The following is an 18,587-nucleotide window of genomic DNA, read 5'->3' on the forward strand; positions in this document are numbered from 1 at the left end:
GATGTGTAAACATTTAGTACCAATATGTACCTTTGAAATACTAATATGTATTTTTGAGGTACTAATAAGCTCTCTTTGGTCCCAGCATGTACCTCTGAGGTACTAAAATGAAATCCTTAGGTGCAAAGCTGTACTTTTTGAAAGGGTACAGCCCCAGTGACAGAAAAGGTACAGTTTTGTACCTTTATTTCTGAGAGTGTATTGTCATAAAAGCCCGCTATCGCCCATATGTCTGACCATCGTCAACACACGATAGTATAGTCTATCGGCACAACCCTAATGTAAATAAACAAGCAAACATAAAAATGAACACATTTCTGCAAAAACCCAAGATATATCTGTGATTTAAGTTACTGTTTTCTACATAAAAATCATTTTACATAACGTTAAAGGTGTCACGATTTCTACATAAAAATCATTTTACATAACGTTACAGGTGTCACGATTTCGATTTTAAATCGAAATCGATTGAAATTAAGTCACAACCTCGAACTTTGAATTAAAAAATGAAATCATCGATGCTGTCCCAATGTCACATCCGGTCGGCTTGCCAAGAGGGAAAAAAACAACCTCCTCTAACTTAACTAGCTACAGATAGTCAAAAGATAGCATGGCAGATGCAGGAGACACAACACAAGCTACTCTTTACATGGAAAACAAAAAAAACAGCAAGCGCCTCCCGCCTTCAGCTGAACTCAAGCAGAACAGAGCAGGCACGCGTGCACAGCAGAACGGCATCTGTGCCAAGACGGGTCGTTTCTCTGAACTGAGATCCGTTTAAGTTTGACAACAACTTATTTCAGTTGCTTAAAGTTATGAAAACAGCATTTAAACATGACTTATTGAGGTATAGTCTCACAATCTCATCTGACGGTAATAAAAGCGCATTTTTAAGGTGCAAAGTACTGCAGGAATGTTCATCTGACAGGAAGTTTCGTTTTATTAGGTATGTGGCGTGTACCATATGTTTCCACTGGCAGCACGACTAGAATGACAGGGCATCTCCAGGTCCAAAGTCAGATATTATATTTCATCAAGTCTAGTCTAAAAATGGCATAGCATTTTTTGTGCTTTCAAAAAAAAAGTACAAATCGAGAATCGAACCGAGGCCTTAGAATCGAAAATGTAATCGAATTGAGGATTTGGAGAATCCTGACACCCCTACATAACGTAAAAAACTTCTAATCTAATTATAGAAATCAAATAAGACCATAAGGAAGGAAGGAAGGAAGGAAAGAAGGAAATGAAAGGAAAGAAGAAAGAAAAAACAAAGAAAGACACTGTGATGATGGGGACAGCTGTATCTTCAGGCAGCAGCATATGACTCATTACAGGCAGAAACTGGGATGAGAAAGAGAGAGACTACGTTCCTCTTACATATTCATGATTAACAAAAACGTCACTCCAGCAATGCTAAGAATCGCTTTGAATGAACTGAGGTCAAAAAAACAATGACTATTAAACGGAAAAATCCAGGAGGAAACCACAATGGGAAAGGTAGAAGCCATCTGAGGGCGCACTCACATTATCCAAACCAAACCAAGCCCCAGCGCGATTGTCACCCCTCCCTACTCCCCCAGATGCACGCACTCACACTGTATTTCTTATCGATCCGAGTCCGGGCGCGCTTTCGTCATTAAGATGCGATTGTTTTGAAAAAAGCAGGAAGTAAAGCTCTCTCTTAACACTGGAACCCACCGTAATGATATGTCTGTGTTTTTCATTCGGAGTCGTTTGGTGCGCGATTACAGACAGCCCTCTCACATGTCATCATATTGCTTAGTTGATCTGTCACGTGTACAGCTCGGACATTCACGTAACCCCGCTGTGCGCATCAAAAGGTTTTTACGGAGGCAGATGAAGGTGAGTGGTCGCGCAGCTGACGTCTTCACCTTTTGAATCGCGCTCAGGCGCGATTGCGCTCACACCACAGCCTTCCGCGCCTGAGCCCAAGTGAACCGCGCTCCGGCCCACCTCTGCAACCCGGCCGTGGCGCGAATAACCAATCCGCGCCCGGGCGCGGAACAGAGCGATCACACTAGTCAAACAAACCAGGCTTTGGGGGTCAAACGCGCCCGAGCGCGGTTTGGTTTGGACAGTGTGAGTGCGCCCTAACTAAACACTGGTATGCAGAGAGAATTGATTGAGGGGACATGGCCCTGCGCTGTTTACAGTACAGATGATGCTTACACATATTTGCTTTAAAGAGCCGACAGAACCGGCGGCAGGGAGAGAGGAACGTCTAGTGTCAGGGTGGAAAGGCCTGCAGCACACATCCTGCTGTATGAGAGAGGGGAAACACACAGCGGGCGGCTGACTGACCTCTAGTTCAAACGGTGAGCTGCTGCCTGCATTACACTTGCCGACTGTAGACTGAAAACTTTGTAAGACATATAAAGGTCTTAAAATTAACAGTACATAATAATAAGGTCACCTGTACGACAACACAAAATCGTTCAATGCAAGTGGATCATCTAATACATGCTCTTTATTTAAATCCTCTAAATCTACACAAGGTTTAAGTGGGGAAAAGCATGAAATACTCCTTTAACAATCAAGTCCCAAACACAAAACATCCATGCAAAAAGTGACCTCATACTTTAGCAGCAGTAGTACTTGGATGTGGTGGTGTTATATTTGCATAAATTTCCCTATATCATGGTAACACAATAACTTCAGAGATGTCCTGCTTGTCCATAAAAACAACTTGAACCTTTAAAATCTTATAGGATATGAAACCACAAACAAAACAGGCAAGTTTAGCAGCACCCCAATTTTTTTTGTGGGTAGATTAGAAAGGAAGTTCAAAATAATATATTCCTTCCCGTCCCTGTTTTACAATAGGGCTACTTGTGTTAAAAAGGCATGACATCATCGTTTTGACTTCTAGCAGTTCGCAAAACACCAGTCGCCTCAAATGCTGTCACATTGCACATCTAGCAATCAGTGCTCTTTCCGGACATACACGCCATCAAGAGAGGTAAAAAAAATATTTTGTCCATGTTGTAATCTCAAATCATCATTTAGGGTGAACTCCCAAAACATTGTGATTGAGAAAAATGATGGACTCAAGGGTGATCAACGCTTATGTTAAACAACACACCCCTTTCTCATTTCATACTCATTTTATTTTTGGCTATTATAAACGACAACAACATGGCTTCTCTCATTTTTGAATTAACATCAAAAAGAACTGTTGTATCTTCATATTAAATTCATAGCTTTAAATGAATTACAATGAAAATGTTGTGCAGTCATGTCATTGCTAAAATGTACAGTAAATTTGGGTAGTAAATCATGTTTGCGATACTGGGGTCGCACACTGGACGAGAAGTGCTGCGACGTGTCTAGGGCTGTAACGATATTGTGCAAATGCGCGTTTTCTCAATGAATGAATTTGAATGAATTGCGGTGAAATCCCGGCACATCCCAAAGCCAGGGGGCGCTCTCATGCAGAAACTCCCTTTGTGCCACAGAAGTAGTAGCATTACAAACACTATTCCAGGAAATGTCTACAGGAATATTTTTATCGCTGTTCTTCCAATTGTTTAAGGTATTTTCATGATAATAAAGAATATTTTGAATGATTTTGTTTAATGAGTTTTGCTTTTTTAAATGCATGTTATAAACGACTTCGACTCATAATGATTTTAGATTGATAAGGACTTCCTGCTGACCAAATGCTGTAGAATATGCACAAGCTGTGCATGAAACACATAATCGCAGCCTTGCGATTCAGATTCGGTTTCAGACTGGCATTTTTAATGAGACACACGATTAATCGTTACATCCCTAGTCGCGTCTAGGACAACTCAGAGGTATGTTACACCGGAAGTGCACATTAAATAGCGCAAGTTTAGTCAGATAGCACCTACTTCAAAATGCAAAATATACGTTAGCAGCCAATGTTAATTGCTAACGATTTGGGACAAATATTATGATATTTATGTTAAACTATGTGATTTGAGCAGTGTCCTGAGTCACAGCGGACAGCCGCAGACAGAATGTACATGTGCGTACATTCATAGAAAATGAAATGTATTCTGTTTTTAGATTCATGGCACGACGCATCGCTTCTCGTCCGGTGTCCGACCCCCTTGAACTGTCTTATTGCATGAAAGACGTTCACAACATGGAGAAGCTCTGACCAAGGCCGACCACAGGAAAGACATTCATCAGTGTAGAGTCCATTAAGATCCTCTGGTGGGCCATAAAGCCTCAAATGCCCAGTCTTCACATCAATATATGAGCCTCTACTAAGAAAGGTTTATGGAAATAGAGAAAAATATTGTTCTGCTACAGTGGTGTCATTCTCCTCCTCAATCCAGGAACATCCTGGAAATTCAGATCTTCCTCTGACATATACAGTAGAAGGACTGATTAATTTTGTAAACCAACAAAACATCATTTATTTTCAGCAGGAAAATATGCATAATACCTGGCTCTCCCTCACTTGAATAAAAGCCATTTTATATGCTGTATAATATATATATATATATATATATATATATATATATATATATATATATATATATACACATGCGATATACAGTATTTATTATTAAATTAGTAATTATTATTATTATTATTATTATTATTATTATTATTATTATTATTATTATTACTATTATAAATAAATATTATTAGTATTTTACTTTTATTTGTATATAATTTTATTATTCACTGTAAAAAATTATGCCAAATCAACATATGTTTAACTTAACAAATTTAGTTAAACAAATTTAACTTGTTTTATAAGTCAATCACAAGTAAAAACTTAAAATAGAAGGTTGAATTAACTTTCAAAACCAAGTTGTTTAAACTTCATGGTACACTGTACTTTTATTATGCTGCTGGGCCTGCATCTGCTTACTTGTTTACTTGTAGAAAGTGTCAAAATAGTAGTGGCCCTTACACAATGATCCTGAGCCTTCCTCCACCTGTTAACAGGTGGAATGAAAATATGTGTCAGTTTCACCTAAACCTGTCTGACGGGTCCCACCCAGAGACCAGGTGTGCTACTTAACCAGTCCACGGTCAATGTTGTAATCTCTGGTATTCAGGATAAAATGCGCTGGTGCCATAGCGGTACCGGTCAGCACTATTGCTACATCAAATTGGACTCCAGTTAATCTCCATCCAGTTGAGCTGGGTGGGGATTGAGTTGAAACATTCAAATCTTGTAAGTAAAAACAAGCCGGTGCCAGTGTGTACATACTGGGAAGTACCACAACTCAGTAGGGTACATCTACTCTATGTCAAAGGCATTTTGTGGAGGATAGCTTTCAGAATAAGATAAGATATGCAAACTGACTATTACGCAAAGAGAGACAAATGAAAGGACAGAAACAGAGATAATGTCATGAAAAACCAGTCAGGCGAGATTCCTGGCGTTCCAAAGCGTGTAGCGCAAACAGAGGGCACGGAGCAGTGTAAACAAGTCAGGAGAACATTTTACAGCCGCTCCACGGTGTGTTAAACACACATGTGTTATGTAAAGTCTCTGGCACTGTGCATATTTCATAAGACATTTCTTATTTATTTGGTTCAAGAAGCCAAACCTCTTTCTGACCGTTCTCACAACTAAAAGAAGTGAACGAACTAAATTAAGTTCCTAAGCATCATAAAGTTTAATAAAAACACAACAAAAAGTGGAGAGGAAAAGACTTGACAAACACAACAACAAAGGAAGTTGAGGAAAGGAAAGGAATCAGGAAATGACATACAGGAAGTGACACTGGTCAGGGCTAAACAGCAGAAAGGGCTTTTCATGTTGTATCTGAACAGATCTTTCGAGCAACTTTCCCAGCATCTTTGTTTCACAAGCACTGCAATATCACCACCTGAGTCAGCAGCAAAGAGTATAAAATTGAACGCAGCTTATGCCAAATATTTTTCCCACCTCAGCTCTTCAACTTTACTTCGTGTATTCCAGCAAAGCATAACTTACAAGACCAACCATCTTGATCTTAATGACTTAATATAGCTGCATTATTCTAAATATGAAAATAATGATTTTACCATCATTTTCATTTCATTTACTGGCCTTTGCCAATGAAGGCAGTAAAAGTACAGCAAATTATGCAGGATAAGGGGAAATGCTATCAGGACACAATACAGGCCAGACTTAAATTGCACCTATTTCATTGCTAAAAACGCTTTTATTTTGTGTATTTGGTAAAATACAATGTGTTTGCGTGATTTATGGTTAAAAAACACATTATTTTCCACATATTGTAAATTTTTGTAGCTCCAGATATACTGCTTTCCTCAAACGCATTGATTTTGTACAAAACTCAAAGATTTAAAAAAGCGCTTAGCCGGAAATGTTACGCTCCTTACCATGTTTGAAAGATTCGTTCACAATGCAATGCTAACAGGAGTTAACTTACAGGCTGTGAGTAGAAGCAGGAGGAATTATGATAATCCGTGTGTCTCAATTCGTTCCCTAGCTCCCGAGGTCGTGAATCAGTATATCGTGTACACAGGTTCGGGCACTGGTAAGGACCCTAGCTCACTTCACATTGGGACAATGTTCACTTATTTTTCTGTCACGTGGCTGCTTAAGCGCGTTGTAATCACTCACAGCTGTTACTCATCAACAACCGGCAAAACCAACATCTCTCTGACTTCATTTTAAAAACAGTACATTGTGAAAAATGCTGTCATTATTCTCTTACATGTCTGTGCATAAAATTGGAGGCATATAATTACATTTTAAATGTAATAAATATATTTACAATTTTAAATAAATATTATTATTTTAAATATTGAGTAGATTGTGGTCCCTTACTGTGTGGCAATGTGTGTTTATATTTACAACTAAAACAAACGTTTGTCTTTATAAAAGTTCTGTAACATTTCATAAAGTTTATTGAGTTGGATCACGTGATGTTCGGTTGGCGAGCTTCAGAAAAGGTCACGTGATTTCCGGTTAGGGAACATAGGGACCATCGACGCTCACTGGTTTTTGCGTTGCATTGTGGGAATTTTTAGGAAACGAACGTTCCAGTGCACTGAACGGATTTTGCGATTGAGACAGCCCTTAAAATGGCCGACTCCCTGATCAGTGCCCTGACTACTGAACAAGGGAGCTGATTGAGACACACGCAATGTCGGTCTTGTCTACGTCAACAGGACTAGGAAGTAAACTGTTGCCCACAATCCATGTGTTTGTTGTAGTCCAAAAAAAAGATTAATGTTGGAAATGATAACTTGCGTCATTGTTTACTTTGGGGTATGTGCCTTCTGCATATTGTTAATGTACTAATACACACTTACACACCAAAGGAAATGTATCATCGTGAATCGGACCAAAGTTGCTCTTTAAACCGGCATTTCCCACATGAGCAACCAGGTCTAATGTGTACATATAACATGCAGTAACCACTCAACGGCATTAGGCCTCAAATCCAAGACAGTACTTACAAAATCTATTGAACAAATAATGCAATAAGGGTTTATATATAGCCACACTCATACAGGAGAGGGAAAGGTGTGACTAAGTTAAAGGAACAGGAGGAAAAAAGAGGAAAAGAGATGGTGACAGACAATAGAAGGCATGAAGCAGAAAGCTGCAGTCTGCACTTTCCAAATGAGGAAAATGCACGCCGCAGATGGATCTAATTGAAATACCTGGCAACAAGACTTTTCAATTAGATAATGTAGGAAAGAGTCTGTGTGTGTTAGCTGCCCAATGACGGCACAGATGGATGATTAGCAGCCTAAAAGACATAACAAGTGATGAGGAGAAAATTAACTTACTAATTAAAGTTAAATGTGCTGAGATACCGGTTAAAATGCAAATCATTGCAAAGCCTGTCTAAAATTATGGGGAATCAAAACAAAAAACCTCCAAACGTCTCCACCCTAATCCCAGAATCCTGGTGATTCCTAAACATCACAACCTTAAAAAAAACTTCAGTCAAAACAGTTCCCAAAAAATGGAGGATGACAGATGAGGAGAATTGGTTTGTCACGCCTCGTCCTCTTTTCCTGTATGAGGTGTTGAGGACAACCTTGTCTTTTATCTACCTCGTCCTCGGTAATAAAGAAGAGGTCCACCACTAGAGAACAAAAAAAAAAAACGTTTTTAAATGAAAAACAGACACCAACTGCACCGCAAGGCAACTCTAGAATAAATTATTCCCGCTCAACCATACAGACAGAGGTGCAGATTGAAAAACATGGCTACCAGACTGCAGAAATGGCTTCCTTTCAAAGTTGTTGGTTGAATTATAGGCAATGCTAGAAAATCAGTGCCATACGTACTAATTTGAACTGACGTGGGTTAGGAATAGCATCAAACGTTAAAAAGCACCACAATGTTTCCTACAGTGCAATTTAAACACGATTCTGCGCTACTGCCAAGTGTACGATGCCATGGCAACATAAATTAGGCTGTATGTTGAGCTGCGAACTTGTGGTCTATATTAAAAAACAAACATTGTTCTGTTGTGTCGTCTTCAATGACTGCATTTGCAAAAACTAACATACAACACAGTTCAATTCACGAACAAATGACTCTTAATGACTCATAACGATTTGAAATTCTCTCACTAAAATTGTCAAACTAACAACTTACTAATGATTTGCCATTTACTAGTTTGTTTCCTCCAGGCCCACAGATTTTTACAGAAAACACAGAAATGAGTGCCCATCACTGACAAGCACAGTTTTTAGTTATAGAGAGCATGAACCATTTTATATTTGAGATTAAATAAAATTTATGGCAGAGTTAAGGAGATCTCACTTGTCTTTGTTGACTACATGATGTGACAGTCAGCACAGGCTGCTTTTCGAATGCTTTTGTTATGTTTAATTTAAATTTGAAAGTTTTATTTATATTGCGTTTTATAAATGAAATTATCTTGGTACATGCTGAATTCATCATGAATTTTTTTGTTTTGCTATAACATATAACGCTGTAAATAAAACAACTAAATCTAATTTTTAAACCAAATATGGTCTTGACATGCACGTATGGATCACGACCCACGGATCGGCTTGCATGGATTCACGGATTAATATGCAAATAAAAATTGGGAAAGTTTATCAGTTGCACGTGTTTTAAAAGCTTGCAAATGCTAACATTCAAGTGATTTTAAACAATTTAATCGCAAAAGGCGCTAAAGTGAGCAGCTTATTGTACACACAAGACACGCACAAGCGGTTGAATGTGTCCGGTCCAACTCCAGTCAGCCGTGATCATCCCTAAATGCCCTTCAAATAGCGAATAGAGCACTGAAAAACAACATAGCCTTTTATGTGGGGCGACTGTTTATGCTGCGCCGTTTGTAATTCGCCCTCCGTCTGTGTGTAGTGTGCACGTTTAAGTGCATAAAATCTTTCTGTTCTTGACAGGGCACATACAAACAAAATTATCTCCATAATATTCTTTTTCTAATAAAAACATTTGTTTATGTCTTAAGTTTGTATAGATTAGAGTCAGAAACCAGTCTGTGTTTATTTGGTCTTAAAGAGACAGTACACTTAATTAACATACTTAAGTCTGTGTTAATAATGTTAATCAAACAACCCAAGACAAAGAGAAAGTCACTTTTGTAGCTCTAAAAAATAATAATTATATTTAATTTATACAATAAAGACTGTACCTAATAAATTTTCTGTAAACAATGATAATTTCAGACCTTAATTAATTTGCAACTTTGTTCTTTTTTATAAATGTTTGTAATTTCTTTATTTGTCTTTAGATTTTTCCCCACCCCTTTATTTGCGGATCCAAAAAATGATACGATCCGTGCCTTAAAAACCGTAATGTGATCCGAACCATGAGTTTTGTGATCCGTCACACCCCTAGTTTCCACGGGAAAAGGGTACGAAGTCCGGAGATTCCGTCATGTCTGACTTTGAATCTTAAATATTGTTAGCATGTTGCACACAGAAAGGTGCGATCCGCAACGTTGTCCCCTTTATTTCGAAATCTGTTTGAATAATTAAACAGCAGGTTATTTTATAAACTTATGCTTATATGCTTGTTATAGGTTTGATTATTATATTTATTTACACATACAAACAACGGGAAAATAATACAATGACACTATAATTAATTTAGTATATAGTTGAACCAATTACGGGATGTTGTGTTGTACATAAAAGATAAGTTATGCTGAAAATGACAGAGTAAGAATAAGGAGACATTGAACATTAAAATAAAAATAAATAATACAGATTTGATATGACAGATGAGAGCAGTTTGAGCGACTATGAAAATGAAGTAACAGAAACAACCATTCTGACTGGAGGCAGATTATGACAAATCTCATAGGACAGTGTGTGTGTGTGTGTGTGTGCGCGTGCGCGTGCGTGTGTGTGTGTGTGTGTGTGTGTATCTTGTCAACAGGGCCACCTCTGCATTGACACGTTTACATAAACCCACTGAAATCCCAATGCCACGAATTCAGTCGCAAAAGAGATGACCGGAGATACAGCAAATAAAACTTATTAACAAAGATGAACAGAGAAAGCAATTAAAAGGTGTTGATGAGAGGTATAACTATCACCCGCACAACACATACAACAAAAACACGCACAGACAAACAAGAAATGAAACCCCAGCACACACACACTCCAGCCTAATGAATTAGTGCAAGACCGTACACACCCCTCGTATAACCGAGAACAAAGACGGGGAATATGACAGCAGATGTTGAATACAGTGGCCTGTGCTGTCAGGATAAATCCTACTGTAAACATATGGTAGCCTCACCTCCACAGCTGTGTACTGTCAAACAACCCCCTCCGCATGTCGTCCCCACCTCAAACACACTAACAAAAGGCATCAGGATCATTTAGACATGGATACGCTCCAGTCATTACATTCAACACCACAAGTGTTTCCAATTATAGCAGCTATTTTGCACATCAAGGCTTAAGCAGTTTTATTTGGTTTTAAATGCAAGAATAGAGACTTTTATTAACAAATTAATAACACAACGTTCCACAAACAGAAAACGAAACTGCAAGAGCCAATCAAAGAATAGGATTTCTTTGATTTACGGGCTGAAATATGCAGGATATTTATTAATAACAGATATTGGAGAGTTTGTTGCGGTAGAGATTCTGACTTCCTTCGGTAAATACTAACACATGGCTATTTAATTCAATTGCTTGATCTTTTCTCTTCCGAAAAGAGAAATCATCCTTCCTTCGTGTGTGTGTGTGTGTGTGGTTGGGTGGGGGATAAAGTGTCCTGTGTTAAAAACATTTGTCCCAAATTCCTATTCAAGCAAGACCTGGCAACATACAATATCCAGATGCAGCAGTTCCTTATTTTGGGAATAGTGTGCTGATTGTACAAAGCCGAAGGAAGATTCTGGAAAGCAGACTGCATTTATTTGCATTAAGATTTGTGGTGCTGTTCTGTAGGGCTGTGGGTAGATATTTTAATCATTCTTTGGCTGTTTACACAAAGCAAGAAATTGATTTTAGTTGCATGAATAATTTTTAGCATAATTAATCATTTTTTATATTTACTTTGAAATAAAAAGTAACTTCATAAACACACGGGCAAGTTAACCAAAACTTTATGTGATTCCCTCATGCAAAGCTCTTTCTAAAAAGCCAAATCTCATTCATCTTCAGCATTAGAAACAAGAAAAGGCTGCATGACCGGGGTGGCAGTGTGTAGTCTGTCTGCTCTTGTTGAAAATAAAAGCACAACTAAATCCTCGTGAACTACCCTGACCCCCTTCAAACTCCCTGTGAGACACCCAAACTCATTTTCTTGCCACTTTTCTTTCAGTAATGAGCCTGTATGAGCAGAGGCAGAAAAAGAAATAGCCTCTTCCTTAATGCGATGCGTGTATTCAGGCTCCTGGGTTTACGGCTGTACAGAACAGTACTGGAAAAACAACAGACGCACAGCAACCTCTCCTGAGACCTTAGGATGATAAAGCGTAATTCACCTAGATATACGAGGCCGTTGATGATTCACACAATGGCGAGGATTATCCCGAAGTTAAGTTCACAGCTCGTGTAAAGATCAGAGAAAAAAGGGCAACAACAGAAGAAGTGATGCTATGCACGAGTGATCAGAACATCTAATGTGTGTGAATATGTTTCTGCAACAGTCCTCCCTGAAAGAGAGAGTGTTCCTCTTATCTATGCTTTCTTTCTGCAGATGTCACTAAAAGGAAAAGTTAAAAATAAAAGCACATTTTGTCATTATGCACCCACTTTTTCCAAACAGGCTTGATAAATGATGGGATTTATCATTTTTGAGTGAACTGTCCCTTGGAAATAATGCTTTTCAAATGAGATTATTTACTTTTTTCCTGTCTTCATCAATGTCAAAGTATTTAAAAGCGTGAAAAAAATTTGCGTTTTATTCATCATGAGACAAAGTAAGCCCACATTCAGCTAAAAATAGCAACCCAGTGATTTTTCTGATTTAGTGTTTTCTGCATAAAATCATCCTACATAATGTAAAGAATATCCTGTGACATAATTTTGATACAGTATCTTTAATATTATTGACTGAGTCAGGTCATTGTCAAAAATTGAATTCAATGACTGAAATCAAATTTTGATGCTCTAATTACCCAGACTTAAGCCTGGATTACACAGGCAGGGTCATAAATCCGGCCAACAGGCTTCGACTAAATTTGTGCAATGATCTTCAAAACTGATTCACAAAGTGACAGATTTATTCAGATATTCAAGAATGTGTAGTGTTCTTACAGCCATATCTCACCACAGGCTTGTTTGCCTTTCAAAGCATCTGATTCAGAAATCACATTAATCACTTCCGGTTCTTTCTTGTGTGAATGGTTGGTCATAGCTAACCAAAAGAGACAAACGCCTAGAAACATAACCAGCACATGTCATCAAAAGATTAGGAAAACACATGATTAATAAAAAAACAAGAAGAGGCGGTTTCACAGACAGTTTTGATTAATCCAAGCCTACGCCTTAGTTATATTAAGATATTTAAGTAGTTTACAAAAACTACTGGTGTGCCTCTTGAGACAAAACAATGGCACTGATATATGTTAACTCTTTCCCCGCCATTGATGAGTTAACTCGTCAATTAAGAAAAAACGGTTCCCGGCCAATGACGAGTTTTTCCGCTATTATCCACAAGTAAAACTTATAAAACACGGAAATATTCCCATTGGGCAAACACTACAAACTTCATGTGTGTTTCGATCAGCGCTATTATTCTAATCTCTATTAAAAATCCTTCACAAAAACGCAATTATTAACTCAGCTTTTTGCTCAAAATTTTATAATTTTGAGGAAACTAGGCTTGCCGCGATAGTCGGTGAAACGGTGATAACCGGTGCTTCAGCCTCTCACCGGTTAGATCACTTGCCCACCGCGACACCGTCTTTCACCGTCGTTTTGATATTTTCGTGTAATTAAATCATTTAGTTTCGTTAGAGAGAGCAAACACTTACAACTGAATGTGTCTGTTGTCTGAATTTAGCGAAGCTGAACGCGCATCACGTCACAGAGCAGCAGGTGTCAGATTTCATTTATTTCTGTCAGAGTTTGCGAGACAAGCTGACTGACCAGATGATGACAGAAGCCGCGTGCTTACTCGTTTTTGTTATAATATACATATATGATGTTTAATATAAGCGAGATCATTTTTGTTGTTGTGTTTTTCATCAAGAAAAATAATAAACCCATCATTCAAGCCGCGCTTTATGGAGAAGTAGCCGGTTGCTCTGCTTGGGACTGGCAGGTTCTGTGAGAATTACCTGCCCACATTGACTCAAGCACTTAATTAAACCAGCTGTTGCACTCACATTGCATGCAAATGCATACGCGATTTAACGCAGCTTACGCAAGCGCTGCATTTAAACAGTTGCGTAATTCAAAAGTGAAAGTAAAATGTGCACATCTGAATGCGCATTTATAAGCCCCTCCCACACGGTGAAACCGGGATCACCGGCTTTGTGACGCGCCGATTAACCGGTGGGAAAATTCTGTCACCGCGGCAACCCTAGAGGAAACCTACCCATATTTGAAAGGTGATAAAAGAGAACAAATAAAGGTAGGATGTAACAGTTTTTTCTATGAAAGCAGAGGGTATTTTCTTTCATTTGATATATTGTATGTTTATGGGGCGGTTTCCAGGACAGGGATTAGACTAGTCCTAGACTAAAATAAATGTAAGAGCTGTCCAAACTGAAAACAACTTGCACTGCCATATCTTGAAATACATCAGTGCCCTTTGTTTTGCCTCAAAATGCACACAAGTAATGTTTTTAGTAAGGCATGTTTGTTAAAACTAGTTATATTTCCTAATTAAACTAAGGCCTAGTCCTGGCTTAAGCTAATAGGTTAATCCAGGACTAGGCCTTATTAATATTAGGTCATTTAAGAAGCTTTTACAAACATACCTTACAAAAAACACTACAGGGTGTGCATCTTAAGGCAAAACAATGTCAATGAAATATGTTAATATTAAACAGGACAGGGTGTTTTTAAATTAAAGCAACTCAAACATGCATTTTAGTCAGGGAATAGGATAAGTCCTGTCCGGGAAACCACCCCTAAAAGTGTCAAAAGCACGAAACCAAACCTATTATTTTAAAGTTGTAAGATTATAACAGCATCAATGACCGATATGTGTCTAAAACATTATGGAAAGGATTGCTTTAATATAAGAGCTGTTTAAGCTCAGAATAAATTAAAAGAAAAATTTGCAGAATAGAAAAAAGAAACACACAAAGAGCAAAAGATTAAAGGAAAACGGATATCAAACGAAAGACAAAATACAAAGAGGTTTATCTAGGAGCCACACAAGCCTTGCTCAGGCTTTATTGAGACAGGTAAACTGTTGACAGACTGAGCCCCCACACCAGCTCTGACTATCTGACATTCAGCTGAATGTTTGCTCAGCTTTTTGGTAACCCAGGATAGAGAATAGAAGCAGAAGAAAAACTTTAATAAACAGCCAAATCACAAAGATATGTGTGGCCTTTAAAAAAAGCTCAAAAAAGTTGTAAAATCCAAATTGATCCACAAGTAAGACATTAAAACATTAATAAAAAGGGCTGTATTCAAATGGGTACAGGACTGGACCCCTGCTGATTCAAATGACTTCTATGACACTCGTCCATCAGTGTTTGTGCCAAATCCTCAAACTGAAGCTTTTTTGGGAAAGTTATGCTTTCAATTTTCATCTGGTTAAAGACACCACAGGCAAAAACTCATACATAGAAGCCATATCTAGAGATCAGAATATAACAGAGCAATAATCCATCACACACTTACTGTAACAATACGCTAAGCAAGCACTCAACAGAACAGAAAAATATCCTGGCATTCACACAAACACAAAACCTAGCAGGTGGTGTTACAATTTCTTCTGGAAATATAAAACTCTTCTACTAAATAACATTTTGAATGTCAGACAGTCAGACTCAACAAAAAGGAGATAAACACTGCTGCACGTTTAACCCTTTTTCACCTTAAAGTCCTGTAAACAGCTACTGTAACTTAATGCAAGCATCATGTTTTTAACCCCTTGATAAGTTTCACCTCAAAAAAAGTGTACGCAAGCTTCTTTATTTCTTCAATGGAGAATGCAAGTGTGAGTAGTTTTCCTCATTGTTTAAAGTTTCTCTGGCTCATCGGCCTCCATAGGAAACTGTGTTCCTCTCTTTCTCCTGAAGAACACAGATGTTTGAACTGAACTCAGGAAAAGGAAATAAACACTTCCACACGAAGTCTACCCACTTAGGCCTGCATCACTCCTATCAGCTATATTACAATGATCTATCAGGAAGTCAAAATAAAAAGATAAATAACTACTGAATATTTGAATATGCAAACATTAAACCTCCAGTAAGAGAGGGCATTAAAAGATCAAAAGCCTGGCATGATTCAGAAGCTGAATATTTTTATAGTGACCATTGACCATTTGCCTAAATGCATTTTTGTTCTTCTTTGGCTCAGGATAGATTAGCACGATCCCAATGCAAACAGATAGCAAACATGCTAAACACATGCATGTATGTATTTTCTCCCAGACAGAGCAGCCTAATCCTGCCTGATACCAAATCCTGCATGAGGGATGAAGATGAGATGTCCGACCACACAGAATCTTCCAGACAGAGGTATGTAGAGCAGTGTGTCATTTTCTTCAAACAGCCACATAGAGTGCTAGTCTGATCTAGGAACAGCTTTTGTTAACAATGACCAGAGACAAGGGAGAAATCTGATACAAGATAAGTCGTCCTACTTTGAAATGTATCGTGAAGTCAAAAGGCAGCCTGTGGGGTCCAACAGTCCCACACTGGGAAATTTGGGATAATTTTTCCTACCTAAACTTGAAAATAAAGTTTTTTGATTTTGTAAAGTTTAACACAGGAAGTTATTCCTAAAGGTTCTCCAATAGTAGTATGGCGCTTTTCCATTGCATAGTACCCCACGGTTTAGTTTAGTTTGGGTCGGGTCAGCTCACCTCACTTTGGCGTGGTTAGCTTTTCCATCGAGTTTAGTATCACTTCGGAGTGGGAGGGATTATAGGCGTGTCGTTATATTTACGCTGCCTACTGCTGTGACATCATACACGTGAGAGCGTTGTTGTACATTCCCATACATTCATTTATTTCTCAGTCTGCCACAAAATTAAAATTGGCCACCACAAATAGATGTTTGCACATCGCGTTTATAACTACCTCTGTCTCACATGACAGTTTCTGTTCAAAACACCCGACCCGTGGCGTCAGTCGACGGTGCTCCGCTGAGCCTCATTCAAGTTGCATTTAAGCATATATAATGCGGACGTGCACATCGCGAATATGCCGCCACAAACTGCAAGTCTGGAAAAAAATTTTATGGTCTCCCGGATTCTCAACTTGCGGATGTTTTTCATCGCTAAAAGGGTGTTTGGAAACTTATAGCAGAACACAGATAACAACATGTTTGCTTGAGACAGCGCAAGCTAGCAGTAAGCTAAAGCTAATATTTACATTATAGCGATGACGCTTCTCTCAGACCAATCAGTGACCTACAGTGTTTTCGCGTCACGTTTGGTATCAGCTCGAGTCGCTTGGAACCCCAACCGAGGTGGTACGAAAAAAAGTATCAGGTACTACGTACTGCACCCAATGGAAAAGCTCCCAAAAGTAAGCTGACCCGACCCAAACTAAACTAAACCGTGGTGGGGTACTATGCAATGGAAAAGCGCCAGTAGGTCACTATCCAAATAATGATATGGAAATCTCTCTGCTTTCTTTAAAGCCCAAAGTTTTCCACAACTTGCATAGTCTATGGCAGTGCATGTTGTCATCTACGCAAAAGGGGACATAATAAATACAAAAAAAATGTCAGAAATGTATTTACTATTGGAAATAAGTGTTTCATCCTTATTATTTCATATTAGAAATTTGCTCTCAAACAGAAAGTAAGAGAAGATAGAAGATTTTTCACTTATGGTTGGTCTCACACTCTTGAATCCCACTATATATAATATTGTTTTTGGCATAAATATATTAGCGAGGAATGAATTTCTGATATGCAGGCCAACAAAAACTTGAATGAATTTATACTAAAAAAAATTTCACATTTTCCTTATTTTTAAACTTCCAAAACTGCCATGCCACATAAACCCTTCAGCTCTAAGTGCCACAACTTTGCTGACAATGATAACAGATAATGTTTTCTCTACTGAGGAAAAAAATGGCTTATTTCATTAATCAATACAATAGTGTTGAGAGGTATTCCTATTTCATATTACCTCCAGAGAAAGCTGCCAGGGCAAAGACTGCCAGTGAGGTCACCACAGGACTGAAAGCCTTAATGTAAAAATCAATGAAGATTAATGAGTGAATTTGTTGTGCGCTGCATTAACTGCGCCGAAGGTTACGGACAGGCTGCGTACTCATTTCTGCAATGATAAGACACCATACATAATAATAGCCCACGTGAATAAACAAGACCACCGTGAATAAATTTTTCACTCTTCTACACCTACAGGTGCATGCACATACAAGCTTGTGCCAAGTCCCATCCCATAAGAAAATGGTGCACTTGAAGCTCAGCTAAATGCAATTCGTATCAATAATTCATCCAGAAGTCTAGAACCACAGGGAGCTTAAACTCATCAGCTTATTTAGACAACAAGCAAGTCTTTCAATGAACTGACAAAAATGAAGACTTGCTCTCGAGAACTGACAGAAACACAGATGGCATTTGTTGCCAAAAACATTTTTTTAATTAAGGCTGATTACAAAAGAAAAACCCAGGCAGCATGATAGATTATAAAAAGTGAAACTCTACACCAGAATGTATAAGTGAGAGCTGGAGCTTGGCCCAATGGTGCTCTGGGAATGCAGTCGGGGTTGATTGGCTGGTTTCCTGATATTGTCTGAAGTCATTTGGTGAAATGGGCAGAAACATAAAGAGCTGGGAGAACTGCATAACTTAAACCATGTGATGACACAAGCCTTTAGGAGTCAGCAGTGTTTTAGCACAATGGGCTGTCTGTAGTGCCTTTACCTGGGAATAATGGTCACTCATCAACTTCTCATAAATGCTTTACGTGAAATAAACGACCAATAGGCTGAATTATGAAAAGTTTACATGTGTATGATTCCTAGTTAGCG

The 18,587-nt window shown here is 38.4% G+C and overlaps 1 protein-coding gene across 6 annotated transcripts in view; it reads right to left on the reverse strand.

The window, feature by feature from the left end:
- Positions 1-18,587, reverse strand: part of magi1b (membrane associated guanylate kinase, WW and PDZ domain containing 1b) — a 155,521-nt gene that overhangs the window by 136,002 nt on the left and 932 nt on the right. The window lies entirely within an intron of this gene.

Source organism: Paramisgurnus dabryanus, chromosome 14 (assembly GCF_030506205.2).
Source record: "Paramisgurnus dabryanus chromosome 14, PD_genome_1.1, whole genome shotgun sequence".
Taxonomy (NCBI): Eukaryota; Metazoa; Chordata; class Actinopteri; order Cypriniformes; family Cobitidae; genus Paramisgurnus; species Paramisgurnus dabryanus.